General features: G+C 38.3%; 1 protein-coding gene across 2 annotated transcripts in view; it reads right to left on the reverse strand.

Annotated features, from left to right (window-relative positions):
• FBXL7 (F-box and leucine rich repeat protein 7) overlaps positions 1-18,030 on the reverse strand; it is a 333,720-nt gene that overhangs the window by 189,990 nt on the left and 125,700 nt on the right. The gene's annotated exons all lie outside the window — the stretch shown is intronic.

Genomic DNA, 18,030 nt, shown 5'->3' on the forward strand with positions numbered 1-18,030 from the left:
CCATCATTGACCCACCACCAAACCAGTAATGCTGAACGATGTTACAGGCAGCATAACACTCTCCATGGCTTCTCCAGACCCTTTCATGTCTGTCACATGTGCTCAGGGGAACCTGCTCTCATCCATCAAAAGCCCAGGGCGCCAGTGGAGGACCTGCCAATTCTGATGTTCAATGGCAAATGCCAATCGTCCTCTAGTGGGCCCTGTGCTCACTGCCTGGCACCGTAGAGCTCATCAGGCCCTCAGGCCACCTTCATGAAGTCTGTTTCTGATTGTTTGGTCAGAGACATTCACATCAGTGGCCTGCTGGAGGTCATTTTGTAGGGCTCTGGCAGTGCTCATCCTGTTCCTCCTTGCACCAAGGAGCAGATACAGGCCCTGCTGATGGGTTAAGAACCTTCTACGGCCCTATCCTGCTCTCCTAGAGTAACCTTCTGTCTCCTGGAATCTCCTCCATGCTTTTGAGACGGTGTTGGGAGACACAGCAAACCTTCTAGCAATGGCACGTATTGATGTGCCATCCTGGAGGAGTTGGACTGCCTGTGCAACCTCTATAGGGTCCAGGTATCGCCTTATGCTACCAGTAGTGACACTGATCCTAGCCAAATGCAAAACTAGTAAAAAACAGTCAGAAAAAATGAGTAGGAAAAAAATGTCAGCGGCCTCCACCTGTAAAACCATTCCTGTTTTAGAGGTTGTCTCATTGTTGCCCATCTAGTGCACCTGTTAATTTCATTAACACCAAAGCAGCTGAAACGGATTAACAACCCCCTCTGCTACTTAACTGACCAGATCAATATCCCTGGTGTTTAAATGACTTGATGCTATACTCTGATTAAAAAACATTCCTTTAATTTTTTTGAGCAGTGCATATTTATAAGTCAGTGGTCGATCCTCCTATTCTATTTTATGGAAGCTTTCTCCAGAAACAGACTGGAGCAATCAACCACTGACCCTATAGAAACCCTGACCAGACTAAAAAAACAGATAATTTCTCTTCCACTTAGTACAGTGATGCCTAACTTTTAAATTTAAAAGTTAAATTTAGCCTAACTTTTGACAGGGGCTACATCTTAAAAATTGTGCAAAGCTTCTTATTCTGGGTTTTGGGTTTACATACATTTTCATAAAGAATATTTTCATAAAGAACTAGAGCGTAAGTGTACTGTAGCCACTGAAAGCAATTGTCGCACTTGAGACTTTGTGCAAAATGTATTACATTTTGTTTGTGATAAATAGGAGACTGCAAGAGAGTGCTGAGTTATTTAAATAATATATATGTCAGAGTGGTATAGATCTACAATACCTTTAGTCATGTCGCCAGAGGAATAGTGAAAGGTCAAAAACAACAGATACTTCAGAGATTTGTTTTGAGCAAAATAGGTATACTATTCTATTCACAAATTAAAGGAACAGTTTATTTAAATAAGACCTGTGCAAAAAACAACAAATTGAGTTGATAAACTGAACCCCAGCTTAGGTCCTAAACACAACCAGCCAAGGCAGGTCTATTGGTCTTCAATCATCAAAGTTGATTCTCCCTACTGATTAGAAATCTCTAGCTATGACTGGGCAGGGGGCATATTGGACCTCTGCAGAGAGACCACTCTTTCCACACAGGGAGCAAGGGTCCTTCTATACAGCATGCTGGCAGGGGACAGGCTTTTCCACATAGGCTGTGGTTACTTTCTAAAGAAAATGAACTGGTAGACTTTGCACACCTCTTGTCTTGATGCACCTGGAATGCATTTAGCTAATTTACGGCATATGTCAGTGAGCACTGTTTTCACGCATTTGAAACTCACCTCAATCACAGGTCAGCAAAACCCCAATGACTTTAATTGAGCAGCACACATAGCAATTCAGAGTCTGCTTTACTTAAAGTTGTGTTTTTTTTTTGGACGTAACATATGCTATTAAAGGCTAAGTTCACCTTTAAGTAAAGTATAGTAAATCCACATATTTTTACAGGTAAAAAAAATTGCATTTATTATTTTTTTTTACACAGGAGCCCACAAAGGACCTGCATAACGGGTACAAGGTCAGGCTCCTGCACACTCTCCCTGCACTCATTTCCATTGAAAACCCCAAGCTTATCTTTGAACCTAAACTTGTAGTCTATTTATTCACAAATTTCTGTGTTACACCACAGCAACATGTTACACCACAAATACAAGTATAACATGTTGCTAAAGGTGAACCTATCCTTTAACCACTTGCCAACCGGCTCACGCCGATATACGTCGTAGCAGGCACGCGTGCCCGCTGCACAGCGGGGGGGACCCGCCGGCCACCCGCGATAGTGGGCACGAGAGCCAGAACGTTGATTTGTGTGTGTAAACAGGGGAGAGAGACAGATCGTCTGTTCCTACTAAGTAGGAACAATGATCTGGCTCCTCCTCTAGTCAGTCCTATCCCCTTACACTTAGAAACACACTGAGGGAACATATTTAACCCCTTGATCGCACCCTAGTGTTAACCCTTTCCCTGCCAGTGACATTTGCACAGTAATCTGTGCATTTTTATATCACTGATCACTGTATAAATGTCAAATGTGCGATTTGTCTGCCACAATGTATCGCTGATCACCACCATTACTAGTAAAAAAATAAAAAAATAAAAAAATGCCATATAGCTATTCCCCATTTTGTAGACGCTATAACTTTTGCGCAACGCAATCAATATACGTTTATTGTGATTTTTTTTTTTTACCACAAATATGTAGAAGAATACATATTGGCCTAAACTGATGAAGAAATTTGTTTAAAAAAAAAATGTGATATTTATTATAGCAAAAAGTAAAAAATGTTTTTTTTTTTTTTTCAAAATTGTCGGTCTTTCTTTGTTTATAGCGCAAAAAATAAAAAATGCAGATGTGATTAAATACCACCAAAAGAAAGCTCTATTTGTGGGAAAAAAAAGGACGTTAATTTTATTTGGGTACAATGTCACACGACCGCGCAATTGTCAGTTAAAGCGACGCAGTGCCGTATCGCAAAAAATGGTCCGGTCAGGAAGGGTAAATCCTTCCAGGGCTGAAGTGGTTAAAGCTGAACTACACTGCACCCGAGTATATACAAAAGCAAACTCACCTATCTATCAATGTCCTCATGCTTTATTTTGCTGAGAAATCATTTTAAAAACACCCATAGCATAAAAGTAAGGGCAGATGATTCATGTAGCATTTTCTTCCTGGAAACCATCTGCCCTTAGCTCAGGCATGCGATCAGAATTGACAGTTCACACTGCGATATGCAAACTGAAATGGGAGTATCATTAACTTTCTATTGACACTCCCAGCAGTTCGCATAGGGCAGTGTGAACTGCCTGCGAGTTGTATGCGATGCCGGAACCCGCACTGGATTCGCAGGGTTCCCGCATCGCTGCGGTGTGAACCGAGCCTTAAAGTTTTTTGGTCAACAACATAATGCATTTTAGCATTGTTGTTGACCATGTTTTGCTGTGAGATAACCTTTTGTTCCAGGTATAATTTTAATATGCTGAAAGCAAATCTCCAATCCAGGTTTCCAGAAAAGAGATATATTTGTGATTAAATCCTGCTCTGGCATTCAAATCTTATTCTAAGCGATTATCATTAATTTTGTGTTTTAATATTTTGGTGCTGTGCTTATAGCCTTACTATTGCAGTGACTGTTCAATCGATTTATAACTTACAATTAAATGAATGAAGTGTTTGGTATCACATTTCTTTGTAGGTTTGCGTTGCCTTTATGTTTTCCTACTGTTCTTCCATGGATAACAAATCACACCTATGACTATAACTAACTTGTAAAAGCAAGATCAGTCTTCCAGGTAACTGTTCTGTCTAAGTGCCAGTGCTTTGCAGCCCAAGTTCTTTCCTGTGGCTCTTGTTTTATTACTTTACAGTTAATATTTCAGACATTTTAGTGGTAAATCTCTGCGTGTGACTTTGATGAGTCACACAGTATCTGCAACGAATAGAAGTATAAGTAGACGATTAACCTGAAAATGTGTATATTGCAGGTTTATTTATTGATGATAAGCATTGGGAATTTGTAGGAGACAATTATTTGATTAGCACTGTCCAATAGTATACATTTGCCAGTTGGTCAGCTCTGTTTTATATTACATTGCTTCCCATCTGCCAAACTCGCCTTTGATTGCACAAGATAGGTTCCAGCCAAATTCAACATGTCAATAATAATTTAATCTGTAAAACCCAATGTAACATATAGTATTACTGCCTGTGAATTTATATTATATTTCTCTAAAACTATGTCCGAAAGTACAGCACGAAGGCCATACTGCCCATATCTGATGAACAGGTGACTATTTATACATAATGATCTCTAAGTTACTATTACAAAAAGAAAAGTTGGCCATATGGGCGTAGAGCAAGTTATTCGAATAAGCTTTCGTCATAAATGAATATGCTTAACTTTTTTCATCCATATTAGATACAGGACAAAAGCAGCAGTTGTATGATGACTGCATAGACAGAGAGATACAACCCTTGGACCACCACTTCTATCACTGTGTTATATATGAGCTGAAAGACATCTATTGATCTAAAAAGCCAGGGACAGTTTACATTGACCATGCAAAGGCCATTGATGATTAAATGCTCACTGCTTGGGACTATATAGATATATATATATATATATATATATATATATATATATATATATATATATATATACACACATTAGCCACACATCTTCTCTGTTTGTAGAAACTTTTTTTGCAAAGATTGTTTGGAATAAATAGGAGACACCCCAGGATTATTGCACTGAAGTCTCCATACTTATACTGTATGTTGTAGTCAAACACAATTCACATATTCTTCAAGTACTTAAATAATGGAAGACGCCCATGCTAATAAAGTTTATTAATCTTATATAGCGCTGTTCACCCATTAGGTGATCGAGCTAAGCAAAGTTTGTGTGATGCTGTAAACTCCCAGTGGCATGGGAAAATACTGGGGTGCCATGTAAAAAATCCACTATTTAGAAATCTTTCATCCTCTTTGTCCTGATAAGGACTATCTGCACCCTTACTTGGTCTCATTTTTAGCAGATTGGGATTGAAACTCTTAATCTGCCTACAAAGAGAAAATGAATGGATACCTTATGCCGCGTACACACGAGCGGACTTTCCGGCATACTTGGTCCGTCGGACAATTCGATCGTGTGTGGGCTCCAGCAGACTTTTTTTTCTCAAAAGTTTGACGGACTTAGATTTGAAACATGTTTCAAATCTATCCGACAGACTTGAGTCCGGTCGAAAAGTCCGCTCGTCTGTATACTAGTCCAACGGACAAAAACCGACCCTAGGGCAGCTATTGGCTACTGGCTATGAACTTCCTTATTTTAGTCCGGTCGTACGTCATCACGTACGAATCCGTTGGACTTTGGTTGATCGTGTGTAGGCAAGTCCGTTCATTCGGAAAGTCCGTCGTAAAGTCCGTCGAAAAGTCCGCCGGGCAAAGTATGCCGTAAAGTCCGGTCGTGTGTACGCGGCATAAGACGTTTTGACCAAGACTGAGGCACAATGCAACTTAGGCTGCCAAACAAAACTGATTTGATTTTTCCCAGAGGCTGTTTTGTTCAATCTCAACATCAGGAGGCTATTTCTGGGAAGAGGTCATGCAGAGAAAAACTATGCTAAAAAAATGTGGAAATGAGCATGCTACCATAGCCGACCTTTCCTTCTGCTAGCTTCCTGGCTGCTTTGTTGATCCAGTGGCTTGAATACTTTCAGCCACTGACTTGGAAGAAGTACATATGCAGGTAAGGAGTTTAAACTTCACCTTGCCATACAGTGTGCATATTCTTGGAAAAACTCAAGATATTGAAGCCACTGGACAAGCATGACTACTAAAAAACTAGCAATTTTAGAAGCAATCTATATTTTCTTCTAGCACAGGTTTTCTTTGCTGAGAAAAATATGCCATCTTCCACTGCTGACCACTTCCAAAAATGCTTATTGTCTGAACACAATACTGGTGGTTTCAATGCTTTCTCTGTCACTGACCTGAAACAAGTTTGAACATTAGAGTCTTGACTTCACTGGTCACATGCTTTTTTTTAAATTGACTGGTATTTTTAAAGACAATGTCAACGATGACAGCTTATGTGTTTCTCTTAGTACAGGTTTTACAATATGCCCAGGAACAAAATTAGCAAGTTTGACTGATATTGCTCTATTAAAACACTAATAAGGAATAACAATGTGAAGTATTGCCTCATGTGTATGGTAAGTGCAGCTAACTTCTTGTTTATACAGTGCTTTCTGTCCAATAAGATCCATTAAGCAATAGTAGTCAAATACTATACACATAGATGTATTTTCAAGTGCTAAATATTGTCTGGAACAGCATGTGAAAATAAAACTAAATAATCAAATTCCAGGTATTAAAGTAGATATAAACTCAAATTAAATGACATTTAGCCTGCTAATGCACTATGTATCATAAACAATTGCCATGTTTTTTTTCTTTAATAAAAACAGATTTTGTACCTACTGTAAAATGTATTTCCTAAAATCCATTGAGGAACACGAGAATTCATATACAGTCAGGTTACTCTGTGGCCTACAGGAAGTTTGGAGACTGGTAAACAGAAAAAAAATTGTTGCCAGAACCCCTGTGACCCTCCTCTACCCTAAATTTCTCAGTTACAGTTCAATTCCAAGCAGTAAAAAGATTTGACAGTAAGTACAAAATGTTAACTGCTTTCTTATCCATTGAAGGACACATAAATACAGATATAGGACAGACAAAAGCAGTCCAACTGAGTTGTGTGCAACAATCACTGACAGGCCCACAAGAAGAGACTGGATACTGTTAACAACTTAGAACAACCTGAAGGATCAACACCCAAATCTAAACCAGATGAGGTGAAGCTCCCTGAATGTCAAGAGAAGCTGCAAATGATAAGGATGGGGGTGGGGGTATAGAGGACCAATCTGATGCTCAAGACCAGGAAGAAAAGATCACTGCAAGAGGGGAATGATTCCACCTGAATTAACACTGCAAAAACCAAAAACCCACCAAAACAGGTGGAACAATATAAATAACCGATTAAAGAAATACAAACCCATAATATGATGTAGTCAACAGAGATAAAATCCTGGGTCAAGCCCCCAGGAGAAAAAGTCCCTCTGGACAAAACCAGGTCTGCAAGGCCTGTCAGTCTACACAGTAAGGCCTTATCTTTATACTATTAGTCCTTAGGATTAAAGGAAGGAAAACTCAATGACAGGAAAGGGGTTACCCAGAAACCAAAATATATTTTGCTAAATGATATATCCATAGAATGTGAGAACCATCGCAACACAATTTCCTTCTGAGGAAAGGAGCAACAGTCTGGATAGGGAACAACTACTGAACATTATTCCCCACATGGACATGGAGAAGTAGTCCCAGGATGTGAAGAACCCAGGGCAACAGGAGAAGTTGTGACATTTTGTGAAGAAACTAAAGGGAAATATCAAGGAGCAACTGAAGAAGGTATCCTATGAGAGACACCAGTTTAGATGCTTGTAATTAGCCATCACAACTGAAGCACAAGGCTCCTGAGAAGTGTTGCATCTGTTCCAAGCCCACTACTAAAGTGGTGGAAGGATCTCTGTTGAGGTAATCTGACAGATTAAAATTACTGCCAAGACAAAGTAAAAACAGGCAATTTAAACTGGGATTTAGGGGGGATTCTAGCTGTCTGTCAACGGAATCCCAAAAGGTGAGTACTCCTTCAACCAATCTGGTGGTCCTCCTGTTAAGGTGGATCATTGGTGTCTCAATAATTAAAATAGACCTCTGATTTGCAACTCGCCTCTCAAAAGTGAAAAGTTCAGCCACACTCTCAGGTGGGCCTAGAACCCATGCATTCCATATAGAGGAATGCATCAAACAGCAGGTGTAAAGGAAAGATATTTGCAACTGCCCTAAAAGACCCAAGGTTTGGAACAGCAGGCTCATCCTCCTGTTGCAGGGTAGATAGTACTGCAATAAGGTCTGACACAACCCGCCATGAATGCTAGGTATGGACAGAAGTAAAATGACGCCCGCCCAGTATGGGAGAGTGTTCCTGCTGGCGTCATTTTACTATGGCCCAGTATGGAAGTGGTTTAAAGAGAGGAACACTTGTAATGGCTTATGTAATAGGTCAGTTCAAATTTTGCACATATTTCTAAAAGTTAAAGTGGTTGTAAAGGTAAAGAACAATTACAACCAACTCCTCTATTCTATTAATCTCTCCTACACTGTGTAAATGTTTTTTTTTTTTTTTTTAATGAGGCCTATAAATACCTTATCTTTGATCTCTTCTGGCCGGTCACTTGACCTATGGCCACTCTATTCCTCCGATCTACGGGCTACAGCGGGAGGGGCCAGGATCCCCTCTGATGTCAGCCTGGGAGGTCATGTGATCACTCAGCCCCTTCTGCTGTAGCCCTTGGATGGGCGAGGAGAGTGGCCAGAGGTCACGTGACCGGCCAGAAGAGATCAAAGATAAGGTATTTACAGGCATCGTTTTAAAAAAAGTCTACACAGTGTAGAAGAGATTGATAGAACAGAGGACCCTGGTGTAAGTTTTCTTTACTTTTCTACAGCTACTAATAGCGGCAGGAGGGGAGGGCGGAGAGGGGGAGAGACACACACAGGAGCTGACAGGCAGGGAGGGAGGGGGAGAGAGGAACAAAGGCACGTAAACTGAACATGGCAATCAGGGATCAGCAGCCATGATTACCATGGTCAGCACACAGAGGAGGGCACTGGAACATGCAGGATCAACCAGGTTTTTACAGCTTAAAAAGGGGCAGATTAGACAGCACAAGCTCTGTGCTGTTTAATTTGCTATAAGAGAACAGGATCTCTATTGTTTTTTAGGGTTATGACCACTTTAATTGGTCCCATTTGGCATAGCAAGTATTCACAATAATTAGTATGTTATGAATGCCTTTGTTCCATGGACAACAGTCAGGCTACCTCACGCAAAGCATACAGAACAATGATCAGGACTGATTAATAGCAAGTTGGCCATTTCAATGACATTTTTACTGCTGCTCTTAAATCGTGCACTAGAAAAAAATAACTTAGACTCAGTTGTCTTTTGCCATAGGACAAATTCTTTGATGCTCTGAATGAAAGAAGTTATTTAGGGTAGGAGACTGTGAAGATGACCCAATACCCTCCCAAGAACCATGATATGTTTATTTGTTTTTCTTCTGCATAATATATCTTTCAAGTCATTTATTCTTTCTAGTTTTATTACTAGACTATTAAAATGTCCAGCATCCATCATCATTAGATGACAATAAATCCATACTGAAGTAAAAAGTAAAATAATACCATCAATTTCCAATAATATACTGGTACAGGCTACACAAAGCTAATATTGATGTATTCTCTAACAGTTAGGAGAGAATCTTATAGTGGCTGCAACGTCTTCTTCCAGACTCAAATGACTGACGCATCTTTTAATATTATTCTCTTTAAAACTAACCAATATGCTGGAAGACATCTGCTGTTGACAGTACTGATTTTTTCAGCATTTAAAAAAAAAGATGCTTGAGGCCGTTAATCACCTTGTACATTCCCTAATGCTTGGGGAAAGAGATGAATCAATCTAAGAATTTTGTGTGATAGCTACTTTTTCCCTCACGATAAGCCAGTGTCTGAAGCTGTCTGCCCATTTCTCCCTCCTTCCTTTACGAACCACTAAAACATCTACATTCATGGAAGCCGAATGTATTCTAAGGATACACAGCTAGCAGTTATATCCTTTGGGCAGTCAGATCATGCTTGCACAACCAAACACTCTTGTATGCCTATGGCATCTTATAAGCAACCCCCCCACCAACAATTTAACAGTCTGCACTATATTGTAGATCTTCATACCGATAAACAGGTTGTCTTGTTTTTTTTGTCACATAGCTTGTTAAAGGCTGTACGTTCTATGTTAGCACAGCTAACAGTTTAATGGATTTTTACTTATTGCTGTTTTTTTAATCAAAACTTTTTTTTTTATAAGATGTATAGCCAGAATCTCTTTAATCTAAGAACATTTTTACATTAATGTCTTTAATTAACCTAATGGGTTCTCAAAAAGATCAAGTCTGATAAGAGTATTAACAATAGTAAACTACCGTGTGCAGTCTAGAGGTCAAGCACAGCACTAGACCATCTGGCTTCCTTTGGTTCAGCAAGTGAGATTAATTATATTGTAATTATGCCTACTGACCAAATGTACTTGTACTAGTCGTTTGTTACTGTCAGACTGTTAGAAAATCTACAACTATTTCTGCAATTAGTAAAAATAATATTTTGCAAATTAAACATAAAACATAAGAAATTATATTCTATAACAAGTCATTTATTAAATAAAGGACTCCGTGCCTCTAATTGCTACCGTTCCTAGAGCTAAGTCTTTGAATTCTTGATTAGGTTAAGTGAACTATTTAAAAAAGACCAGCATAAGGACTGAGGAGGTGTTCTTGGGACTCGTAGAAAATATTGTATTGGGATCAAAAACGTAACTGCTACTGACAGACCCTAAAAAGACAATCTTATGTGAATAAAATCAGATAATTTATATTAAAAAAAAAAACTTCATCATTTTAAACTCTTTCTGGTAAAACAGGACAATAGGATAACAGCTTTGAGGATAATGCTAATCTAGACTATCAAGAGTAAAACTGTTGCTCCTCCCCAAAGCTGTCCATTGAAACAAAATTAACATCTTAATCAGGTGCACTCAGAATGAATTTCTTGAGGTTGGACCAGAAGTCTTGTTTGTCCCAATAAACAATGAAAATATATTTTCTTCTAGATGACATAGGAATGGCTCCCAGGTAGAGCTGAAGTCCACGCAAATGGAAACCTAGACAAAGCTTTAAACCCTGTAGGTGTAAGCATTGTAAAATTGTCATAATGTCATAATTAAGATTTAAGAAATTCAAGTGGATATTCATAAAGAGCATACAGTCTCACATGGAGATCTAGGTTTATCATTATGCTTATTTCCAAATTTCAGAAACAAAATTGTATTTCAAAACATTAGGCCCAATTTCAAGGGAATTTTTTTTTAGTTTCCTCTCCTCACTGAGAAGATTTTCCCTCACTTCGTAACACGGTATCAAATAGAAAAATCATTACAGCCTTGGTGTGTTTTTTTTTGTTTTGTTTATGCTTCCAGCTTGAGACACTCATTTCTTCGGGTACTTTGCAATCAAGACTTTGCAGAAGTTCTGACTTTTCCTATTATTCCATTATCTTTTCCTTATCAAAAACTAAAGAAAAGTTTGGCCTGGAATTGGGATTTAACTTCCTTTATTCAATGATTTTAAAATACTTTCCGACTGAGTTGTTGGTCAGCACTAGTTTCATAATGCAAACCAATGTTAGAGCTAAACTAACAAAAATAAATCCTCAGCAGTACTTGCAATTCAATATCTGTCACCCTATCCCCAGAATAAACATCCTTTATCTGCTGGTGCATACATAATATCAAGTTTTGCCTTCTTATCATATGGTGGCACTGATTTAGAAAATCTGTATGGCGTAAGTGTCCTGAAAATATATCCTTCCCTGCTCTACAATAGTAAAATAATAGCTTGGCTATGTCCTTGGAGAGGATTATTTAAATTTTGATTTCCCTCTCTGGTGTTACAGCATTTGGTCTGTTGCTAAAGCTGAACTGGGTGAGGAATGTAACATGATGTATATCTAACAAGTTAGTCTTGGTCAAACAAGCCACAAATTTAATCAAAGTACTAAGCAAAAATAATTTTCTGTGCTAATGCAAGAATTTCATAATTCTCCTGAAGATATCCAATCACCCTAAGGGCCCAGTTAATTTTTCTGCATTGTGTTAACACGCTTGTGTTAATGTGTGTTGCATTAAGGCAGCTGATTAAAGTGAATTGGCTGCTAATGCACCAAATGCCCTAAAAATTGGATGTTCCACAAATTTTGTGACTGTTGCACCACAATTCAATATGGTGGATTTCTGGGCATTGTTGCACACTGCAACACATGTCCATTGCCTTCAAGTGTTGGGCTGCAATTCATCATGCATTGCATGTAAAAACATTGTGGTAATGTGCACACAATGCGTAAGTCTACATGTATAATTTTGGATATAAAAAGGTAGGAACATCCATTAGAGAGGATTGGTTGATTGCGTAATGAAAATAGTACATTTAATAAGGGGCATGGAGTGATTGATGTATCACAACACACACACGGTGGAGTCATTACTGAGTTTAGAGGGATACACACATTTATAAATGCATTTTTGTGAAATCAAGTTTTTTCACTATTACACTGTATGTTAAAAATTCCTTTTCGGGAGCTTCTGACACCCATTTGGAGGAAGGGGAGAAAGATTTTTCCAAAGAGGAGATAAAGGCACAGAGGAAAGCTACATTGGAGTCCCACTAAAGGCTTTTTTGAGAAATAGGAGGGTAAGGGTATATACAGCATATAAGAATGCATCTTGTGGAGATGTTTTCTGGAATTTTTGATGTAAGCACATTATAAGTAGTTAGTTGGCACACAAGTGCAGTTGGACACACTACACTATATGGTGTTTTCTTTTTTCAAGATTAATTACCTTATCGAGTGGAGTGCCACTAAAGATCCAAAAGCAAGGAGGACAGTGTTGAAGTTCTTGGTCTATATCGGACTCAGAGTGATTGAGAATCCTTGAAATTACATTTATACGGACTTGAGTGTGAAGGACTTTTAACATTTAGCGCTGATTTTATATTTATTGTCTTTACCCCCTGGGATTATGGGGCCTTTTTCAACTGCTACTAAGATTGAGGGGCTTATTGGTCTAGTCCCTAGTGTGCTAAATTTTGAATAAGTATTTAAAGTGCTTTTAAATCTCATTCTTGGTATATAAGTAGTGTATTACAACACTGCTAACAGCTAATGAAAACTTTCACTACTACTGACCATAGACAGTGCTTCATATTTTCAATTATTCTCAGTTCATCAGTAGTACTGCTGAGTCATTTTTTTTATCAATATATACTGTAGAGCTATGGAAAGACTATATAGTACGCTGTATTTTGTGCAGATCGCTGCAGTCCAAAAGGTAACAAGTAATATGTCATGAACTTAAGTGCAAAAATCACATTATTTATATTGTTTGCTTGATGCATTCTTGTTCTTCTATGTGTTTTTTCTTCCTTGATGGGGACACCATCAATGTAAAAAAGCACAGGGTATCTTCTGTTACATGAATGTTAGACACAATCAAAACTGTAAATACATTCTATAGTGACAACAATGTAACCGGTAACTATGTGCATTTTTGGCTTGTTAGCAGAGGTACTTAGAAGGTCACCATAAAATGATTTCATCCTTTCCTATGCCAGCACAACACTAATGAGGAAAGCTTGGATAGCACAGAAAAAAAAATTAAATAAATAACATTCTTGAATTGTTTTAAACAGAGGATGGCTGGAAGCCACGAAGAATGAACCAATGAGCATTTATCTGGACCTATTCCATAAAGCTTTTTCCAAAATTCCAAAAGCCTTTACAAAAAAGAAAACGATGAGACATACTTAACTATGTGTTTTATTCTTTTGAAAGTTAAGAAGCCAAGTAAATGCACCGGTGGCTCTGCTGTAGTCCAGGGTCACCAGTAAACAGAAAGAGCTCAAATAGAAAAAAATAGAGTGCATACTCAGTGTGGCTGGAATTCGCATTGGTAAGCAGGGTCAACAGTGGACTCGTTTTACATACTTAACCTTTTCTAGAATTTCCCATTTAGTTATTGCCTGAGTTGTAAAAGCTCCAGAACAGACCAACCCATTTCCATTAAGAATCCTATATATGTTTACAGATAAACATATCTGGCAGACATATAGTAAACAGCAAAGTGCAGAAACTATACAACCAAACCTATTCTGATCACTACAATCCCTGGCAAAAATGATGGAATCACCAGTTCCTGAGGATGTTCCTTCAGTTGTTTATTGTTGTAGAAACAAATCAGATCACAGACATGGCCAAAAGCTAAAGGCATTTCAAATGGCAACATTCTGGCTTTAAGAAACACTAAAAGAAATCAAGAAAAATAATTGTGGTGGCCAGTAACAGTTAGATTTATAGAACAAGCACAGGGAATAAATTATGGAATCACTAATTTCTGAGGAAAAAATTATGGAATCACCCTGTAACTTTACATTACAAACTCTAACACCTGCATCAGATTAAATCTGCTTGTTCGTATGTAGGTAAAGAGGGTAAATCATCACGCAGTGTTGCACAAGATGTTGGTTGTTCACAGTCGGCTGTGTCTAAAACATGGACCAAATACAAACAACATGGAAAGGTGGTTAAAGGCAAGCATACTGGTAGACCAAGGAAGACATCAAAGCGTCAAGACAGAAAACTTAAAGCAATATGCCTTGAAAACAGAAAATGTACAACAAAACAAATGAGGAACAAATGGGAGGAAACTGGAGTCAACATCTGTGACCGAACTGTAAGAAACCGGCTAAAGAAAATGGGATTTACATACAGAAAAGCTAAAAGAAAGCCATCTCTAAAACCTAAACACAAAAAAACAAAGTTATATTGGGCTAAGGAAAGGCAATTGTGGACTGTGGATGATTGGATGAAAGTCATATTAAGTGATGAATCTCAAATCTGCATTGGGCAAGGTGATGATGCTGGAACTTTTGTTTGGTGCTGTTCCAATGAGATTTATGCAGACGGCTGTTTGAAGAAAACATGCAAATTTCCACAGTCAATTATGATATGGGGCTGCATGTCAGGTAAAGGCACTGGGGAGATGGCTGTCATTAAATCTTCAATAAATGCACAGGTTTTCATTGAAATTTTGGACACTTTTCTTATCCCATCTATTGAAAGGATGTTTGGGGATGATGAAATCATTTATCAAGATTATAATGCATCTTGCCATAGAGCAAAAACTGTGAAAAAATTCCTTGAAAAAAGACACATAAGGTCAATGTCATGGCCTGCAAACAGTCCGGATCTCAATCCAATTGAAAATCTGTGGTGGAAGTTAAAGAAAATGGTCCATGACAAGGCTCCAACCTGCAAAGATGATTTGGCAACAGCAATCAGAGAAGGCTGGAGCCAGACTGATGAAGAGTACTGTTTATCACTCATTAAGTCAATGCCTCAGAGACTGCAAGCAGTTATAAAAGCCAGAGGTGGTGCAACAAAGTACTAGTGATGTGTTGGAGTGTTATTTTGTTTGTTTGTTTTTCATGATTCCATAATTTTTTCCTCAGAATTGAGTGATTCTATAATTTATTCCCTGTGCTTGTTCTATAAATCTAACTGTTACTGGCCACCACAATTATTTTTCTTGATTTCTTTTAGTGTTCTTAAAGCCAGAAAGTTGCCATTTGAAATGCCTTTAGTTTTTGGCCATGTCTGTGATCTGCTTTTTTTCTACAACAATAAACAACTGAAGGAACATCCTCAGGGACTGGTGGTTCCATAATTTTTGCCAGGGGTTGTATAATCACATCATTATTGCTCTTAATAAAGTAAACCTGTTACAAATCTGGGAAACTGAGCATATGATAAAAAATATGTAATCAGGGGTTACCTTCAGGTCAGATTGCATGTCAATAGTTCTGTAAATATCAAACAATGATATAAAATGCAAATCCTTTTGACTTTTACAGGTAACTAATGCCTCCTACCTCTATGCCCCTATTTTTAGTGACACTGAATGCAATCCTTATTCACTATACACACCCACTACTTAATGGCCCTGTATTCTAGTTTTCATGAATCATTTCTTACTGTGTTTTTCTGTCTCATTGTAATGTCCTCTGTGAGCTCCCAACCCTCTCCTCTTTGGTTTCCCTTCTGTTTGTTTTGAATGATCAGTGTTAACTGGGGGCCATGTGAACTGCTCTAGACATACTACGCATCTTAAAGTCCATAAACCATAGTCCCTGGTCGATCTTGGTAGTGAAAACAAGAGAGGATGGCTACGTCCCTACATACAGTGTGACGAACAGTGGAGAACAGACATAGCCACCATAAAACAGGAAGTCGAATCACAGCAGCAAAATCATAGGAAACTTGAATATTATTTTTTCTTCTTAAACCAGAGTTTGGTGTCACTTTAAAGCATATTTTCACTTTTCCAGTTTGAGAAACCCCCAACCATCTGTTAGTTGTTCCCATTCAGACAGCATACCTAAAAAAAAATGTAAAAATACTTCTTACCGTTATACTTGCTTCTTTCAAGCAGGATTTTACACTGGACTGAAACTATTTGAACAATTTTAGAGTGACAAAGTGGGGATAAAGTCTGTTTCCTCTTATTAGCATGCAATGCAGACTCCAAGTCTTGAGATCTTTAGCCTTTTGCTAGGACAGAAAGAGCTGAAATCAAGTTTACAGCTAATAAAAAGATCTGCCAGTGCAGTACAGATAGGCTTAAAGGAGAAGTGGGGCTTTAGGGGATCACTGGTGTGCATTTCATTCTGCACTCCTGTGATCTGTATTCATTTGACAGCAGGCTAAAGCTGGGGGTAATGTCGGGGTCCACCCAGATGCCTGGACCGGCAGCTGGTTCAGCCTTTCAGCAAGCTGCTGAGAGCCTGAGCCAGCCCCTCCTGCCCACTTCATAGCCTGGTGCTCCAATGAGCGCTGCAAAACACTGTCTCTCTGTTCACTGAAGACTGAGAACACAGCGCTCAGCAGTCTTTGATTGCTCCTTCTGTATTTTATTTTATGTAACAAATATAAAGTAGGTGTTATCCCAATGTGTCTGCAAAAGTGGAAATACACCTTAAAGTGACCCTGTCACTACTCCACTGTTTCATGCTGTGGCTTCCACCACAGGTTCTTATGTAATTAAAGGACCTAACAGTTGTCAGGAACCTCTTTGTGTGAGGATGGTGTGGTAACAGGTATTCAACACACCTGAAGGGTCAAATACCTCCGGCAGTCAAAGAGCAGTGAAGCTAAGGTGCTTCAACTCAGTGAAGTGAGGCTGTAATGACAGGGTCAGTTAAAGCAGTCAGAGTAATAAAAGCTTACCAATACACTACTGGCTGCTGCATGAATATATCTGTCTGTATTGTTATCACAAGACAATAAATGCAAAATATCTAAAAATAAAATAATGAATCTGTTCAGTGTTGTTGATTTGTATGTGTTTTTATAGTTTCTAGCATGTTCTAGATCTGTATTTTATTCTTTAGGGTTTAGATTCACTATTGCCCACAGTAGCATTTGAAGTGTTTTTTTTTTAAAGAGGAATCCTGAATTTAAAATGCTGAGATATTTCCCACAGCAACCAAACATATTCCCACTGTCAATTTTTCAATCCAGGATATAAAAGGAAAGCAGGTAAGTGGTGCTTAATGATTACTGCTCCCTTTTCTAAACCCCAAAGGTTTTTTTTTTAACATGAGGCTTTTTAAATTCATTTCTTGCAAAAGTATCTGGCTGCTGATGGAGAAATGCTAAAGTGAATAGCAAAATGTAAACTGGATGGATCTAAAATGTCTTTGGGGTATCAAAGTATGAAAGCAATTCAGTAATCATGACAAAATGTGATAAACAATGAAAAATATATACAGTAAAACATAAGTAGTGAACCACATATGGTTTAAATATCTTTCTTCACAAACTATGGCCTAATATTCCTGATGCATAGTTAAAGAAGATGACTGAAATGATCTAATCATTGACATTTACAATCATGGATCTAGCTAAAGCAGCATGCTTCAGCTATGCACAGTTTGTGAGGTTGATTTACTAAATGCAAAAAAGGCTGTTAACTTTGCAAGGGATTTTCCCTTAGCTCAGCGAATGAGGTGAAGCTCTGCTGATTTTCATGTCCAAGCAATAGTAATGTTGTTTCCTTGCACATGATTAGGTATTCTTAGCAAGCAATTTTCACCACGCTCACTATGTTAAGGGAAAATTCCTTAAAATCTACTTCTCACTAAAATAGATTATTAATAAATCGGGCGAATAAGACTACTAGGTAACTCCACATCCCAACTTAATGGTGGAACTGAAGT

This window comes from Aquarana catesbeiana, linkage group LG05, assembly GCF_042186555.1.
Source record: "Aquarana catesbeiana isolate 2022-GZ linkage group LG05, ASM4218655v1, whole genome shotgun sequence".
Taxonomy (NCBI): domain Eukaryota; kingdom Metazoa; phylum Chordata; class Amphibia; order Anura; family Ranidae; genus Aquarana; species Aquarana catesbeiana.